Source organism: Musca autumnalis, unplaced genomic scaffold (genome assembly GCF_047663935.1).
Source record: "Musca autumnalis isolate F117 unplaced genomic scaffold, ASM4766393v1 scaffold_317, whole genome shotgun sequence".
NCBI lineage: Eukaryota > Metazoa > Arthropoda > Insecta > Diptera > Muscidae > Musca > Musca autumnalis.
The window spans coordinates 35355-50050 of NW_027411886.1; positions in this window are offsets into that span (position 1 = coordinate 35355).

Below are 14696 nucleotides of genomic sequence, written 5' to 3' on the forward strand. Positions count from 1 at the left end.
CCGGTGAACTTTTGTATTGGGAAAGTCATGCCCGGTGAACTTTTATATTGGGAAAGTCATCTCCGGTGAACTTTTGTATTGGGAAAGTCATCTCCGGTGAACTTTTGTATGGGAAAAGTCATCTCCGGTGAACTTTTGTATTGGGAAAGTCATCTCCGGTGAACTTTTGTATGGGAAAGTCATCTCCGGTGAACTTTTGTATGGGAAAAGTCATCTCCGGTGAACTTTTGTATGGGAAAACTCATCTCCGGTGAACTTTTGTATTGGGAAAGTCATCTCCGGTGAACTTTTGTATGGGAAAACTCATCTCCGGTGAACTTTTGTATTGGGAAAGTCATCTCCGGTGAACTTTTGTATTGGGAAAGTCATCTCCGGTGAACTTTTGTATGGGAAAAGTCATCTCCGGTGAACTTTTGTATTGGGAAAGTCATCTCCGGTGAACTTTTGTATGGGAAAAGTCATCTCCGGTGAACTTTTGTATTGGGAAAGTCATCTCCGGTGAACTTTTGTATTGGGAAAGTCATCTCCGGTGAACTTTTGTATGGGAAAAGTCGTCTCCGGTGAACTTTTGTATTGGGAAAGTCATCTCCGGTGAACTTTTGTATTGGGAAAGTCATCTCCGGTGAACTTTTGTATTGGGAAAGTCATCTCCGGTGAACTTTTGTATTGGGAAAGTCATCTCCGGTGAACTTTTGTATTGGGAAAGTCATCTCCGGTGAACTTTTGTATTGGGAAAGTCATCTCCGGTGAACTTTTGTATTGGGAAAGTCATCTCCGGTGAACTTTTGTATGGGAAAAGTCATCTCCGGTGAACTTTTGTATTGGGAAAGTCATCTCCGGTGAACTTTTGTATTGGGAAAGTCATCTCCGGTGAACTTTTGTATGGGAAAAGTCATCTCCGGTGAACTTTTGTATTGGGAAAGTCATCTCCGGTGAACTTTTGTATGGGAAAAGTCATCTCCGGTGAACTTTTGTATGAGAAAAGTCATCTCCGGTGAACTTTTGTATGGGAAAAGTCATCTCCGGTGAACTTTTGTATGGGAAAGTCATCTCCGGTGAACTTTTGTATTGGGAAAGTCATGCCCGGTGAACTTTTGTATTGGGAAAGTCATGCCCGGTGAACTTTTATATTGGGAAAGTCATCTCCGGTGAACTTTTGTATGGGAAAAGTCATCTCCGGTGAACTTTTGTATTGGGAAAGTCATCTCCGGTGAACTTTTGTATTGGGAAAGTCATCTCCGGTGAACTTTTGTATTGGGAAAGTCATCTCCGGTGAACTTTTGTATTGGGAAAGTCATCTCCGGTGAACTTTTGTATGGGAAAAGTCATCTCCGGTGAACTTTTGTATGGGAAAAGTCATCTCCGGTGAACTTTTGTATTGGGAAAGTCATCTCCGGTGAACTTTTGTATTGGGAAAGTCATCTCCGGTGAACTTTTGTATGGGAAAAGTCATCTCCGGTGAACTTTTATATTGGGAAAGTCATCTCCGGTGAACTTTTGTATTGGGAAAGTCGTGCCCGGTAAACTTTTGTATTGGGAAAGTCATGCCCGGTGAACTTTTATATTGGGAAAGTCATCTCCGGTGAACTTTTGTATTGGGAAAGTCATCTCCGGTGAACTTTTGTATGGGAAAAGTCATCTCCGGTGAACTTTTGTATTGGGAAAGTCATCTCCGGTGAACTTTTGTATTGGGAAAGTCATGCCCGGTGAACTTTTGTATTGGGAAAGTCATCTCCGGTGAACTTTTGTATGGGAAAAGTCATCTCCGGTGAACTTTTGTATTGGGAAAGTCATGCCCGGTGAACTTTTGTATGGGAAAGTCATCTCCGGTGAACTTTTGTATTGGGAAAGTCATGCCCGGTGAACTTTTGTATTGGGAAAGTCATGCCCGGTGAACTTTTATATTGGGAAAGTCATCTCCGGTGAACTTTTGTATGGGAAAAGTCATCTCCGGTGAACTTTTGTATTGGGAAAGTCATCTTCGGTGAACTTTTGTATTGGGAAAGTCATCTCCGGTGAACTTTTGTATTGGGAAAGTCATCTCCGGTGAACTTTTGTATTGGGAAAGTCATCTCCGCTGAACTTTTGTATGGGAAAAGTCATCTCCGGTGAACTTTTGTATGTGAAAAGTCATCTCCGGTGAACTTTTGTATTGGGAAAGTCATGCCCGGTGAACTTTTGTATTGGGAAAGTCGTGCCCGGTGAACTTTTGTATTGGGAAATTCATTCCCGGTGAACTTTTGTATTGGGAAAGTCATCTCCGGTGAACTTTTGTATTGGGAAAGTCATCTCCGGTGAACTTTTGTATTGGGAAAGTCATCTCCGGTGAACTTTTGTATTGGGAAAGTCATCTCCGGTGAACTTTTGTATTGGGAAAGTCATCTCCGGTGAACTTTTGTATTGGGAAAGTCATCTCCGGTGAACTTTTGTATTGGGAAAGTCATCTCCGGTGAACTTTTGTATGGGAAAAGTCATCTCCGGTGAACTTTTGTATGGGAAAAGTCATCTCCGGTGAACTTTTGTATGGGAAAAGTCATCTCCGGTGAACTTTTGTATTGGGAAAGTCATGCCCGGTGAACTTTTGTATTGGGAAAGTCATGCCCGGTGAACTTTTATATTGGGAAAGTCATCTCCGGTGAACTTTTATATGGGAAAAGTCATCTCCGGTGAACTTTTGTATTGGGAAAGTCATCTCCGGTGAACTTTTGTATTGGGAAAGTCATCTCCGGTGAACTTTTGTATTGGGAAAGTCATCTCCGGTGAACTTTTGTATTGGGAAAGTCATCTCCGGTGAACTTTTGTATTGGGAAAGTCATCTCCGGTGAACTTTTGTATTGGGAAAGTCATCTCCGGTGAACTTTTGTATGGGAAAAGTCATCTCCGGTGAACTTTTGTATGGGAAAAGTCATCTCCGGTGAACTTTTGTATGGGAAAAGTCATCTCCGGTGAACTTTTGTATTGGGAAAGTCATGCCCGGTGAACTTTTGTATTGGGAAAGTCATGCCCGGTGAACTTTTATATTGGGAAAGTCATCTCCGGTGAACTTTTATATGGGAAAAGTCATCTCCGGTGAACTTTTGTATTGGGAAAGTCATCTCCGGTGAACTTTTGTATGGGAAAAGTCATCTCCGGTGAACTTTTGTATGGGAAAAGTCATCTCCGGTGAACTTTTGTATTGGGAAAGTCATCTCCGGTGAACTTTTGTATTGGGAAAGTCATCTCCGGTGAACTTTTGTATGGGAAAAGTCATCTCCGGTGAACTTTTGTATTGGGAAAGTCATCTCCGGTGAACTTTTGTATGGGAAAAGTCATCTCCGGTGAACTTTTGTATTGGGAAAGTCATCTCCGGTGAACTTTTGTATGGGAAAAGTCATCTCCGGTGAACTTTTGTATTGGGAAAGTCATCTCCGGTGAACTTTTGTATTGGGAAAGTCATGCCCGGTGAACTTTTACATTGGGAAAGTCATCTCCGGTGAACTTTTGTATTGGGAAAGTCATCTCCGGTGAACTTTTGTATGGGCAAAGTCATCTCCGGTGAACTTTTGTATTGGGAAAGTCATCTCCGGTGAACTTTTGTATTGGGAAAGTCATGCCCGGTGAACTTTTATATTGGGAAAGTCATCTCCGGTGAACTTTTGTATAGGAAAAGTCATCTCCGGTGAACTTTTGTATTGGGAAAGTCATCTCCGGTGAACTTTTGTATTGGGAAAGTCATCTCCGGTGAACTTTTGTATGGGAAAAGTCATCTCCGGTAAACTTTTGTATGGGAAAAGTCATCTCCGGTGAACTTTTGTATTGGGAAAGTCATCTCCGGTGAACTTTTGTATGGGAAAAGTCATCTCCGGTGAACTTTTGTATTGGGAAAGTCATCTCCGGTGAACTTTTGTATGGGAAAAGTCATCTCCGGTGAACTTTTGTATTGGGAAAGTCATCTCCGGTGAACTTTTGTATTGGGAAAGTCATGCCCGGTGAACTTTTGTATTGGGAAAGTCATGCCCGGTGAACTTTTATATTGGGAAAGTCATCTCCGGTGAACTTTTGTATGGGAAAAGTCATCTCCGGTGAACTTTTGTATTGGGAAAGTCATGCCCGGTGAACTTTTGTATGGGAAAGTCATCTCCGGTGAACTTTTGTATTGGGAAAGTCATGCCCGGTGAACTTTTGTATTGGGAAAGTCATGCCCGGTGAACTTTTATATTGGGAAAGTCATCTCCGGTGAACTTTTGTATGGGAAAAGTCATCTCCGGTGAACTTTTGTATTGGGAAAGTCATCTTCGGTGAACTTTTGTATTGGGAAAGTCATCTCCGGTGAACTTTTGTATTGGGAAAGTCATCTCCGGTGAACTTTTGTATTGGGAAAGTCATCTCCGCTGAACTTTTGTATGGGAAAAGTCATCTCCGGTGAACTTTTGTATGTGAAAAGTCATCTCCGGTGAACTTTTGTATTGGGAAAGTCATGCCCGGTGAACTTTTGTATTGGGAAAGTCGTGCCCGGTGAACTTTTGTATTGGGAAAGTCATGCCCGGTGAACTTTTGTATTGGGAAAGTCATCTCCGGTGAACTTTTGTATTGGGAAAGTCATCTCCGGTGAACTTTTGTATTGGGAAAGTCATCTCCGGTGAACTTTTGTATTGGGAAAGTCATCTCCGGTGAACTTTTGTATTGGGAAAGTCATCTCCGGTGAACTTTTGTATTGGGAAAGTCATCTCCGGTGAACTTTTGTATTGGGAAAGTCATCTCCGGTGAACTTTTGTATGGGAAAAGTCATCTCCGGTGAACTTTTGTATGGGAAAAGTCATCTCCGGTGAACTTTTGTATGGGAAAAGTCATCTCCGGTGAACTTTTGTATTGGGAAAGTCATGCCCGGTGAACTTTTGTATTGGGAAAGTCATGCCCGGTGAACTTTTATATTGGGAAAGTCATCTCCGGTGAACTTTTATATGGGAAAAGTCATCTCCGGTGAACTTTTGTATTGGGAAAGTCATCTCCGGTGAACTTTTGTATTGGGAAAGTCATCTCCGGTGAACTTTTGTATTGGGAAAGTCATCTCCGGTGAACTTTTGTATTGGGAAAGTCATCTCCGGTGAACTTTTGTATTGGGAAAGTCATCTCCGGTGAACTTTTGTATTGGGAAAGTCATCTCCGGTGAACTTTTGTATGGGAAAAGTCATCTCCGGTGAACTTTTGTATGGGAAAAGTCATCTCCGGTGAACTTTTGTATGGGAAAAGTCATCTCCGGTGAACTTTTGTATTGGGAAAGTCATGCCCGGTGAACTTTTGTATTGGGAAAGTCATGCCCGGTGAACTTTTATATTGGGAAAGTCATCTCCGGTGAACTTTTATATGGGAAAAGTCATCTCCGGTGAACTTTTGTATTGGGAAAGTCATCTCCGGTGAACTTTTGTATGGGAAAAGTCATCTCCGGTGAACTTTTGTATGGGAAAAGTCATCTCCGGTGAACTTTTGTATTGGGAAAGTCATCTCCGGTGAACTTTTGTATTGGGAAAGTCATCTCCGGTGAACTTTTGTATGGGAAAAGTCATCTCCGGTGAACTTTTGTATTGGGAAAGTCATCTCCGGTGAACTTTTGTATGGGAAAAGTCATCTCCGGTGAACTTTTGTATTGGGAAAGTCATCTCCGGTGAACTTTTGTATGGGAAAAGTCATCTCCGGTGAACTTTTGTATTGGGAAAGTCATCTCCGGTGAACTTTTGTATTGGGAAAGTCATGCCCGGTGAACTTTTACATTGGGAAAGTCATCTCCGGTGAACTTTTGTATTGGGAAAGTCATCTCCGGTGAACTTTTGTATGGGCAAAGTCATCTCCGGTGAACTTTTGTATTGGGAAAGTCATCTCCGGTGAACTTTTGTATTGGGAAAGTCATGCCCGGTGAACTTTTATATTGGGAAAGTCATCTCCGGTGAACTTTTGTATAGGAAAAGTCATCTCCGGTGAACTTTTGTATTGGGAAAGTCATCTCCGGTGAACTTTTGTATTGGGAAAGTCATCTCCGGTGAACTTTTGTATGGGAAAAGTCATCTCCGGTAAACTTTTGTATGGGAAAAGTCATCTCCGGTGAACTTTTGTATTGGGAAAGTCATCTCCGGTGAACTTTTGTATGGGAAAAGTCATCTCCGGTAAACTTTTGTATTGGGAAAGTCATCTCCGGTGAACTTTTGTATGGGAAAAGTCATCTCCGGTGAACTTTTGTATTGGGAAAGTCATCTCCGGTGAACTTTTGTATTGGGAAAGTCATCTCCGGTGAACTTTTGTATGGGAAAAGTCATCTCCGGTGAACTTTTGTATTGGGAAAGTCATCTCCGGTGAACTTTTGTATTGGGAAAGTCATCTCCGGTGAACTTTTGTATGGGAAAAGTCATCTCCGGTGAACTTTTGTATTGGGAAAGTCATCTCCGGTGAACTTTTGTATGGGAAAAGTCATCTCCGGTGAACTTTTATATTGGGAAAGTCATCTCCGGTGAACTTTTGTATGGGAAAAGTCATCTCCGGTGAACTTTTGTATGGGAAAAGTCATCTCCGGTGAACTTTTGTATTGGGAAAGTCATCTCCGGTGAACTTTTGTATTGGGAAAGTCATCTCCGGTGAACTTTTGTATTGGGAAAGTCATCTCCGGTGAACTTTTGTATGGGAAAAGTCATCTCCGGTGAACTTTTGTATTGGGAAAGTCATCTCCGGTGAACTTTTGTATTGGGAAAGTCATCTCCGGTGAACTTTTGTATTGGGAAAGTCATCTCCGGTGAACTTTTGTATTGGGAAAGTCATCTCCGGTGAACTTTTGTATTGGGAAAGTCATCTCCGGTGAACTTTTGTATGGGAAAAGTCATCTCCGGTGAACTTTTGTATTGGGAAAGTCATCTCCGGTGAACTTTTGTATTGGGAAAGTCATGCCGGGTGAACTTTTATATTGGGAAAGTCATCTCCGGTGAACTTTTGTATTGGGAAAGTCATCTCCGGTGAACTTTTGTATGGGAAAAGTCATCTCCGGTGAACTTTTGTATTGGGAAAGTCATCTCCGGTGAACTTTTGTATTGGGAAAGTCATGCCCGGTGAACTTTTATATTGGGAAAGTCATCTCCGGTGAACTTTTGTATGGGAAAAGTCATCTCCGGTGAACTTTTGTATTGGGAAAGTCATCTCCGGTGAACTTTTGTATTGGGAAAGTCATCTCCGGTGAACTTTTGTATGGGAAAAGTCATCTCCGGTGAACTTTTGTATGGGAAAAGTCATCTCCGGTGAACTTTTGTATTGGGAAAGTCATCTCCGGTGAACTTTTGTATGGGAAAAGTCATCTCCGGTGAACTTTTGTATTGGGAAAGTCATCTCCGGTGAACTTTTGTATGGGAAAAGTCATCTCCGGTGAACTTTTGTATTGGGAAAGTCATCTCCGGTGAACTTTTGTATTGGGAAAGTCATCTCCGGTGAACTTTTGTATGGGAAAAGTCATCTCCGGTGAACTTTTGTATTGGGAAAGTCATCTCCGGTGAACTTTTGTATTGGGAAAGTCATCTCCGGTGAACTTTTGTATGGGAAAAGTCATCTCCGGTGAACTTTTGTATTGGGAAAGTCATCTCCGGTGAACTATTGTATGGGAAAAGTCATCTCCGGTGAACTTTTATATTGGGAAAGTCATCTCCGGTGAACTTTTGTATGGGAAAAGTCATCTCCGGTGAACTTTTGTATGGGAAAAGTCATCTCCGGTGAACTTTTGTATTGGGAAAGTCATCTCCGGTGAACTTTTGTATTGGGAAAGTCATCTCCGGTGAACTTTTGTATGGGAAAAGTCATCTCCGGTGAACTTTTATATTGGGAAAGTCATCTCCGGTGAACTTTTGTATTGGGAAAGTCGTGCCCGGTGAACTTTTGTATTGGGAAAGTCATCTCCGGTGAACTTTTGTATTGGGAAAGTCATCTCCGGTGAACTTTTGTATTGGGAAAGTCATCTCCGGTGAACTTTTGTATGGGAAAAGTCATCTCCGGTGAACTTTTGTATTGGGAAAGTCATCTCCGGTGAACTTTTGTATTGGGAAAGTCATCTCTGGTGAACTTTTGTATGGGAAAAGTCATCTCCGGTGAACTTTTGTATTGGGAAAGTCATCTCCGGTGAACTTTTGTATGGGAAAAATCATCTCCGGTGAACTTTTGTATTGGGAAAGTCATCTCCGGTGAACTTTTGTATTGGGAAAAGTCATCTCCGGTGAACTTTTGTATTGGGAAAGTCATCTCCGGTGAACTTTTGTATTGGGAAAGTCATCTCCGGTGAACTTTTGTATTGGGAAAGTCATCTCCGGTGAACTTTTGTATGGGAAAAGTCATCTCCGGTGAACTTTTGTATTGGGAAAGTCATCTCCGGTGAACTTTTGTATTGGGAAAGTCATCTCCGGTGAACTTTTGTATTGGGAAAGTCATCTCCGGTGAACTTTTGTATGGGAAAAGTCATCTCCGGTGAACTTTTGTATTGGGAAAGTCATGCCCGGTGAACTTTTGTATGGGAAAAGTCATCTCCGGTGAACTTTTGTATTGGGAAAGTCATGCCCGGTGAACTTTTGTATTGGGAAAGTCATGCCCGGTGAACTTTTGTATTGGGAAAGTCATGCCCGGTGAACTTTTGTATGGGAAAAGTCATCTCCGGTGAACTTTTGTATGGGAAAAGTCATCTCCGGTGAACTTTTGTATTGGGAAAGTCATCTCCGGTGAACTTTTGTATTGGGAAAGTTATCTCCGGTGAACTTTTGTATTGGGAAAGTCATGCCCGGTGAACTTTTGTTTTGGGAAAGTCATGCCCGGTGAACTTTTGTATTGGGAAAGTCATCTCCGGTGAACTTTTGTATGGGAAAAGTCATCTCCGGTGAACTTTTGTATTGGGAAAGTCATCTCCGGTGAACTTTTGTATTGGGAATGTCATGCCCGGTGAACTTTTATATTGGGAAAGTCATCTCCGGTGAACTTTTGTATGGGAAAAGTCATCTCCGGTGAACTTTTGTATTGGGAAAGTCATCTCCGGTGAACTTTTGTATTGGGAAAGTCATCTCCGGTGAACTTTTGTATGGGAAAAGTCATCTCCGGTGAACTTTTGTATGGGAAAAGTCATCTCCGGTGAACTTTTGTATTGGGAAAGTCATCTCCGGTGAACTTTTGTATGGGAAAAGTCATCTCCGGTGAACTTTTGTATTGGAAAAGTCATCTCCGGTGAACTTTTGTATGGGAAAAGTCATCTCCGGTGAACTTTTGTATTGGGAAAGTCATCTCCGGTGAACTTTTGTATTGGGAAAGTCATCTCCGGTGAACTTTTGTATGGGAAAAATCATCTCCGGTGAACTTTTGTATTGGGAAAGTCATGCCCGGTGAACTTTTATATTGGGAAAGTCATCTCCGGTGAACTTTTATATTGGGAAAGTCATGCCCGGTGAACTTTTGTTTTGGGAAAGTCATGCCCGGTGAACTTTTGTATTGGGAAAGTCGTGCCCGGTGAACTTTTGTATTGGGAAAGTCATGCCCGGTGAACTTTTGTATTGGGAAAGTCATCTCCGGTGAACTTTTGTATGGGAAAAGTCATCTCCGGTGAACTTTTGTATTGGGAAAGTCATGCCCGGTGAACTTTTGTATTGGGAAAGTCATCTCCGGTGAACTTTTGTATGGGAAAAGTCATCTCCGGTGAACTTTTGTATTGGGAAAGTCATCTCCGGTGAACTTTTGTATGGGAAAAGTCATCTCCGGTGAACTTTTGTATTGGGAAAGTCATCTCCGGTGAACTTTTGTATTGGGAAAGTCATGCCCGGCGAACTTTTGTATTGGGAAAGTCATGCCCGGTGAACTTTTGTATTGGGAAAGTCATGCCCGGTGAACTTTTGTATTGGGAAAGTCATGCCCGGTGAACTTTTGTATTGGGAAAGTCATCTCCGGTGAACTTTTATATTGGAAAAGTCATGCCCGGTGAACTTTTGTATTGGGAAAGTCATGCCCGGTGAACTATTTTATTGGGAAAGTCATGCCCGGTGAACTTTTGTATTGGGAAAGTCATGCCCGGTGAACTTTTGTATTGGGAAAGTCATGCCCGGTGAACTTTTGTATTGGGAAAGTCATCTCCGGTGAACTTTTATATTGGAAAAGTCATGCCCGGTGAACTTTTGTATTGGGAAAGTCATGCCCGGTGAACTATTGTATTGGGAAAGTCATGCCCGGTGAACTTTTGTATTGGGAAAGTCATGCCCGGTGAACTTTTGTATTGGGAAAGTCATCTCCGGTGAACTTTTGTATTGGGAAAGTCATCTCCGGTGAACTTTTGTATGGGAAAAGTCATCTCCGGTGAACTTTTGTATTGGGAAAGTCATCTCCGGTGAACTTTTGTATGGGAAAAGTCATCTCCGGTGAACTTTTGTATTGGGAAAGTCATCTCCGGTGAACTTTTGTATGGGAAAAGTCATCTCCGGTGAACTTTTGTATTGGGAAAGTCATGCCCGGTGAACTTTTGTATTGGGAAAGTCATGCCCCGTGAACTTTTGTATTGGGAAAGTCATCTCCGGTGAACTTTTGTATTGGGAAAGTCATCTCCGGTGAACTTTTGTATGGGAAAAGTCATCTCCGGTGAACTTTTGTATTGGGAAAGTCATCTCCGGTGAACTTTTGTATGGGAAAAGTCATCTCCGGTGAACTTTTGTATTGGGAAAGTCATCTCCGGTGAACTTTTGTATGGGAAAAGTCATCTCCGGTGAACTTTTGTATGGGAAAAGTCATCTCCGGTGAACTTTTGTATTGGGAAAGTCATCTCCGGTGAACTTTTGTATGGGAAAAGTCATCTCCGGTGAACTTTTGTATTGGGAAAGTCATCTCCGGTGAACTTTTGTATGGGAAAAGTCATCTCCGGTGAACTTTTGTATTGGGAAAGTCATCTCCGGTGAACTTTTGTATGGGAAAAGTCATCTCCGGTGAACTTTTGTATTGGGAAAGTCATGCCCGGTGAACTATTGTATTGGGAAAGTCATGCCCGGTGAACTTTTGTATTGGGAAAGTCATGCCCGGTGAACTTTTGTATTGGGAAAGTCATCTCCGGTGAACTTTTGTATGGGAAAAGTCATCTCCGGTGAACTTTTGTATTGGGAAAGTCATCTCCGGTGAACTTTTGTATGGGAAAAGTCATCTCCGGTGAACTTTTGCATTGGGAAAGTCATGCCCGGTGAACTTTTGTATTGGGAAAGTCATGCCCGATGAACTTTTGTATTGGGAAAGTCATGCCCTGTGAACTTTTGTATTGGGAAAGTCATGCCCGGTGAACTTTTGTATGGGAAAAGTCATCTCCGGTGAACTTTTGTATTGGGAAAGTCATCTCCGGTGAACTTTTGTATTGGGAAAGTCATCTCCGGTGAACTTTTGTATTGGGAAAGTCATCTCCGGTGAACTTTTGTATTGGGAAAGTCATCTCCGGTGAACTTTTGTATGGGAAAAGTCATCTCAGGTGAACTTTTGTATTGGGAAAGTCATCTCCGGTGAACTTTTGTATTGGGAAAGTCATCTCCGGTGAACTTTTGTATTGGGAAAGTCATCTCCGGTGAACTTTTGTATTGGGAAAGTCATCTCCGGTGAACTTTTGTATTGGGAAAGTCATCTCCGGTGAACTTTTGTATTGGGAAAGTCATCTCCGGTGAACTTTTGTATTGGGAAAGTCGTGCCCGGTGAACTTTTGTATTGGGAAAGTCATCTCCGGTGAACTTTTGTATTGGGAAACTCATCTCCGGTGAACTTTTATATTGGGAAAGTCATGCCCGGTGAACTTTTGTTTTGGGAAAGTCGTGCCCGGTGAACTTTTGTATTGGGAAAGTCATGCCCGGTGAACTTTTGTATTGGGAAAGTCATCTCCGGTGAACTTTTGTATGGGAAAAGTCATCTCCGGTGAACTTTTGTATTGGGAAAGTCATGCCCGGTGAACTTTTGTATTGGGAAAGTCATCTCCGGTGAACTTTTGTATGGGAAAAGTCATCTCCGGTGAACTTTTGTATTGGGAAAGTCATCTCCGGTGAACTTTTGTATTGGGAAAGTCATCTCCGGTGAACTTTTGTATTGGGAAAGACATCTCCGGTGAACTTTTGTATTGGGAAAGTCATCTCCGGTGAACTTTTGTATGGGAAAAGTCATCTCCGGTGAACTTTTGTATTGGGAAAGTCATCTCCGGTGAACTTTTGTATTGGGAAAGTCATGCCCGGTGAACTTTTATATTGGGAAAGTCATCTCCGGTGAACTTTTGTATTGGGAAAGTCATCTCCGGTGAACTTTTGTATGGGAAAAGTCATCTCCGGTGAACTTTTGTATTGGGAAAGTCATCTCCGGTGAACTTTTGTATTGGGAAAGTCATCTCCGGTGAACTTTTATATTGGGAAAGTCATCTCCGGTGAACTTTTGTATGGGAAAAGTCATCTCCGGTGAACTTTTGTATTGGGAAAGTCATCTCCGGTGAACTTTTGTATTGGGAAAGTCATCTCCGGTGAACTTTTGTATGGGAAAAGTCATTTCCGGTGAAGTTTTGTATGGGAAAAGTCATCTCCGGTGAACTTTTGTATTGGGAAAGTCATCTCCGGTGAACTTTTGTATGGGAAAAGTCATCTCCGGTGAACTTTTGTATTGGGAAAGTCATCTCCGGTGAACTTTTGTATGGGAAAAGTCATCTCCGGTGAACTTTTGTATTGGGAAAGTCATCTCCGGTGAACTTTTGTATTGGGAAAGTCATCTCCGGTGAACTTTTGTATGGGAAAAGTCATCTCCGGTGAACTTTTGTATTGGGAAAGTCATCTCCGGTGAACTTTTGTATTGGGAAAGTCATCTCCGGTGAACTTTTGTATGGGAAAAGTCATCTCCGGTGAACTTTTGTATTGGGAAAGTCATCTCCGGTGAACTTTTGTGTGGGAAAAGTCATCTCCGGTGAACTTTTATATTGGGAAAATCATCTCCGGTGAACTTTTGTATGGGAAAAGTCATCTCCGGTGAACTTTTGTATAGGAAAAGTCATCTCCGGTGAACTGTTGTATTGGGAAAGTCATCTCCGGTGAACTTTTGTATTGGGAAAGTCAACTCCGGTGAACTTTTGTATTGGGAAAGTCATCTCCGGTGAACTTTTGTATGGGAAAAGTCATCTCCGGTGAACTTTTGTATTGGGAAAGTCATCTCCGGTGAACTTTTGTATTGGGAAAGTCATCTCCGGTGAACTTTTGTATTGGGAAAGTCATCTCCGGTTAAACTTTTGTATTGGGAAAGTCATCTCCGGTGAACTTTTGTATTGGGAAAGTCATCTCCGGTGAACTTTTGTATGGGAAAAGTCATCTCCGGTGAACTTTTGTATGGGAAAAGTCATCTCCGGTGAACTTTTGTATTGGGAAAGTCATCTCCGGTGAACTTTTGTATGGGAAAAGTCATCTCCGGTGAACTTTTGTATTGGGAAAGTCATCTCCGGTGAACTTTTGTATGGGAAAAGTCATCTCCGGTGAACTTTTGTATTGGGAAAGTCATCTCCGGTGAACTTTTGTATTGGGAAAGTCATCTCCGGTGAACTTTTGTATGGGAAAAGTCATCTCCGGTGAACTTTTGTATTGGGAAAGTCATCTCCGGTGAACTTTTGTATTGGGAAAGTCATCTCCGGTGAACTTTTGTATGGGAAAAGTCATCTCCGGTGAACTTTTGTATTGGGAAAGTCATCTCCGGTGAACTTTTGTATGGGAAAAGTCATCTCCGGTGAACTTTTATATTGGGAAAGTCATCTCCGGTGAACTTTTGTATGGGAAAAGTCATCTCCGGTGAACTTTTGTATGGGAAAAGTCATCTCCGGTGAACTTTTGTATTGGGAAAGTCATCTCCGGTGAACTTTTGTATTGGGAAAGTCATCTCCGGTGAACTTTTGTATGGGAAAAGTCATCTCCGGTGAACTTTTATATTGGGAAAGTCATCTCCGGTGAACTTTTGTATTGGGAAAGTCGTGCCCGGTGAACTTTTGTATTGGGAAAGTCATCTCCGGTGAACTTTTCTATCGGGAAAGTCATCTCCGGTGAACTTTTGTATTGGGAAAGTCATCTCCGGTGAACTTTTGTATGGGAAAAGTCATCTCCGGTGAACTTTTGTATTGGGAAAGTCATCTCCGGTGAACTTTTGTATTGGGAAAGTCATCTCCGGTGAACTTTTGTATGGGAAAAGTCATCTCCGGTGAACTTTTGTATTGGGAAAGTCATCTCCGGTGAACTTTTGTATGGGAAAAGTCATCTCCGGTGAACTTTTGTATTGGGAAAGTCATCTCCGGTGAACTTTTGTATTGGGAAAAGTCATCTCCGGTGAACTTTTGTATTGGGAAAGTCATCTCCGTTGAACTTTTGTATTGGGAAAGTCATCTCCGGTGAACTTTTGTATTGGGAAAGTCATCTCCGGTGAACTTTTGTATGGGAAAAGTCATCTCCGGTGAACTTTTGTATTGGGAAAGTCATCTCCGGTGAACTTTTGTATTGGGAAAGTCATCTCCGGTGAACTTTTGTATTGGGAAAGTCATCTCCGGTGAACTTTTGTATGGGAAAAGTCATCTCCGGTGAACTTTTGTATTGGGAAAGTCATGCCCGGTGAACTTTTGTATGGGAAAAGTCATCTCCGGTGAACTTTTGTATTGGGAAAGTCATGCCCGGTGAACTTTTGTATTGGGAAAGTCATGCCCG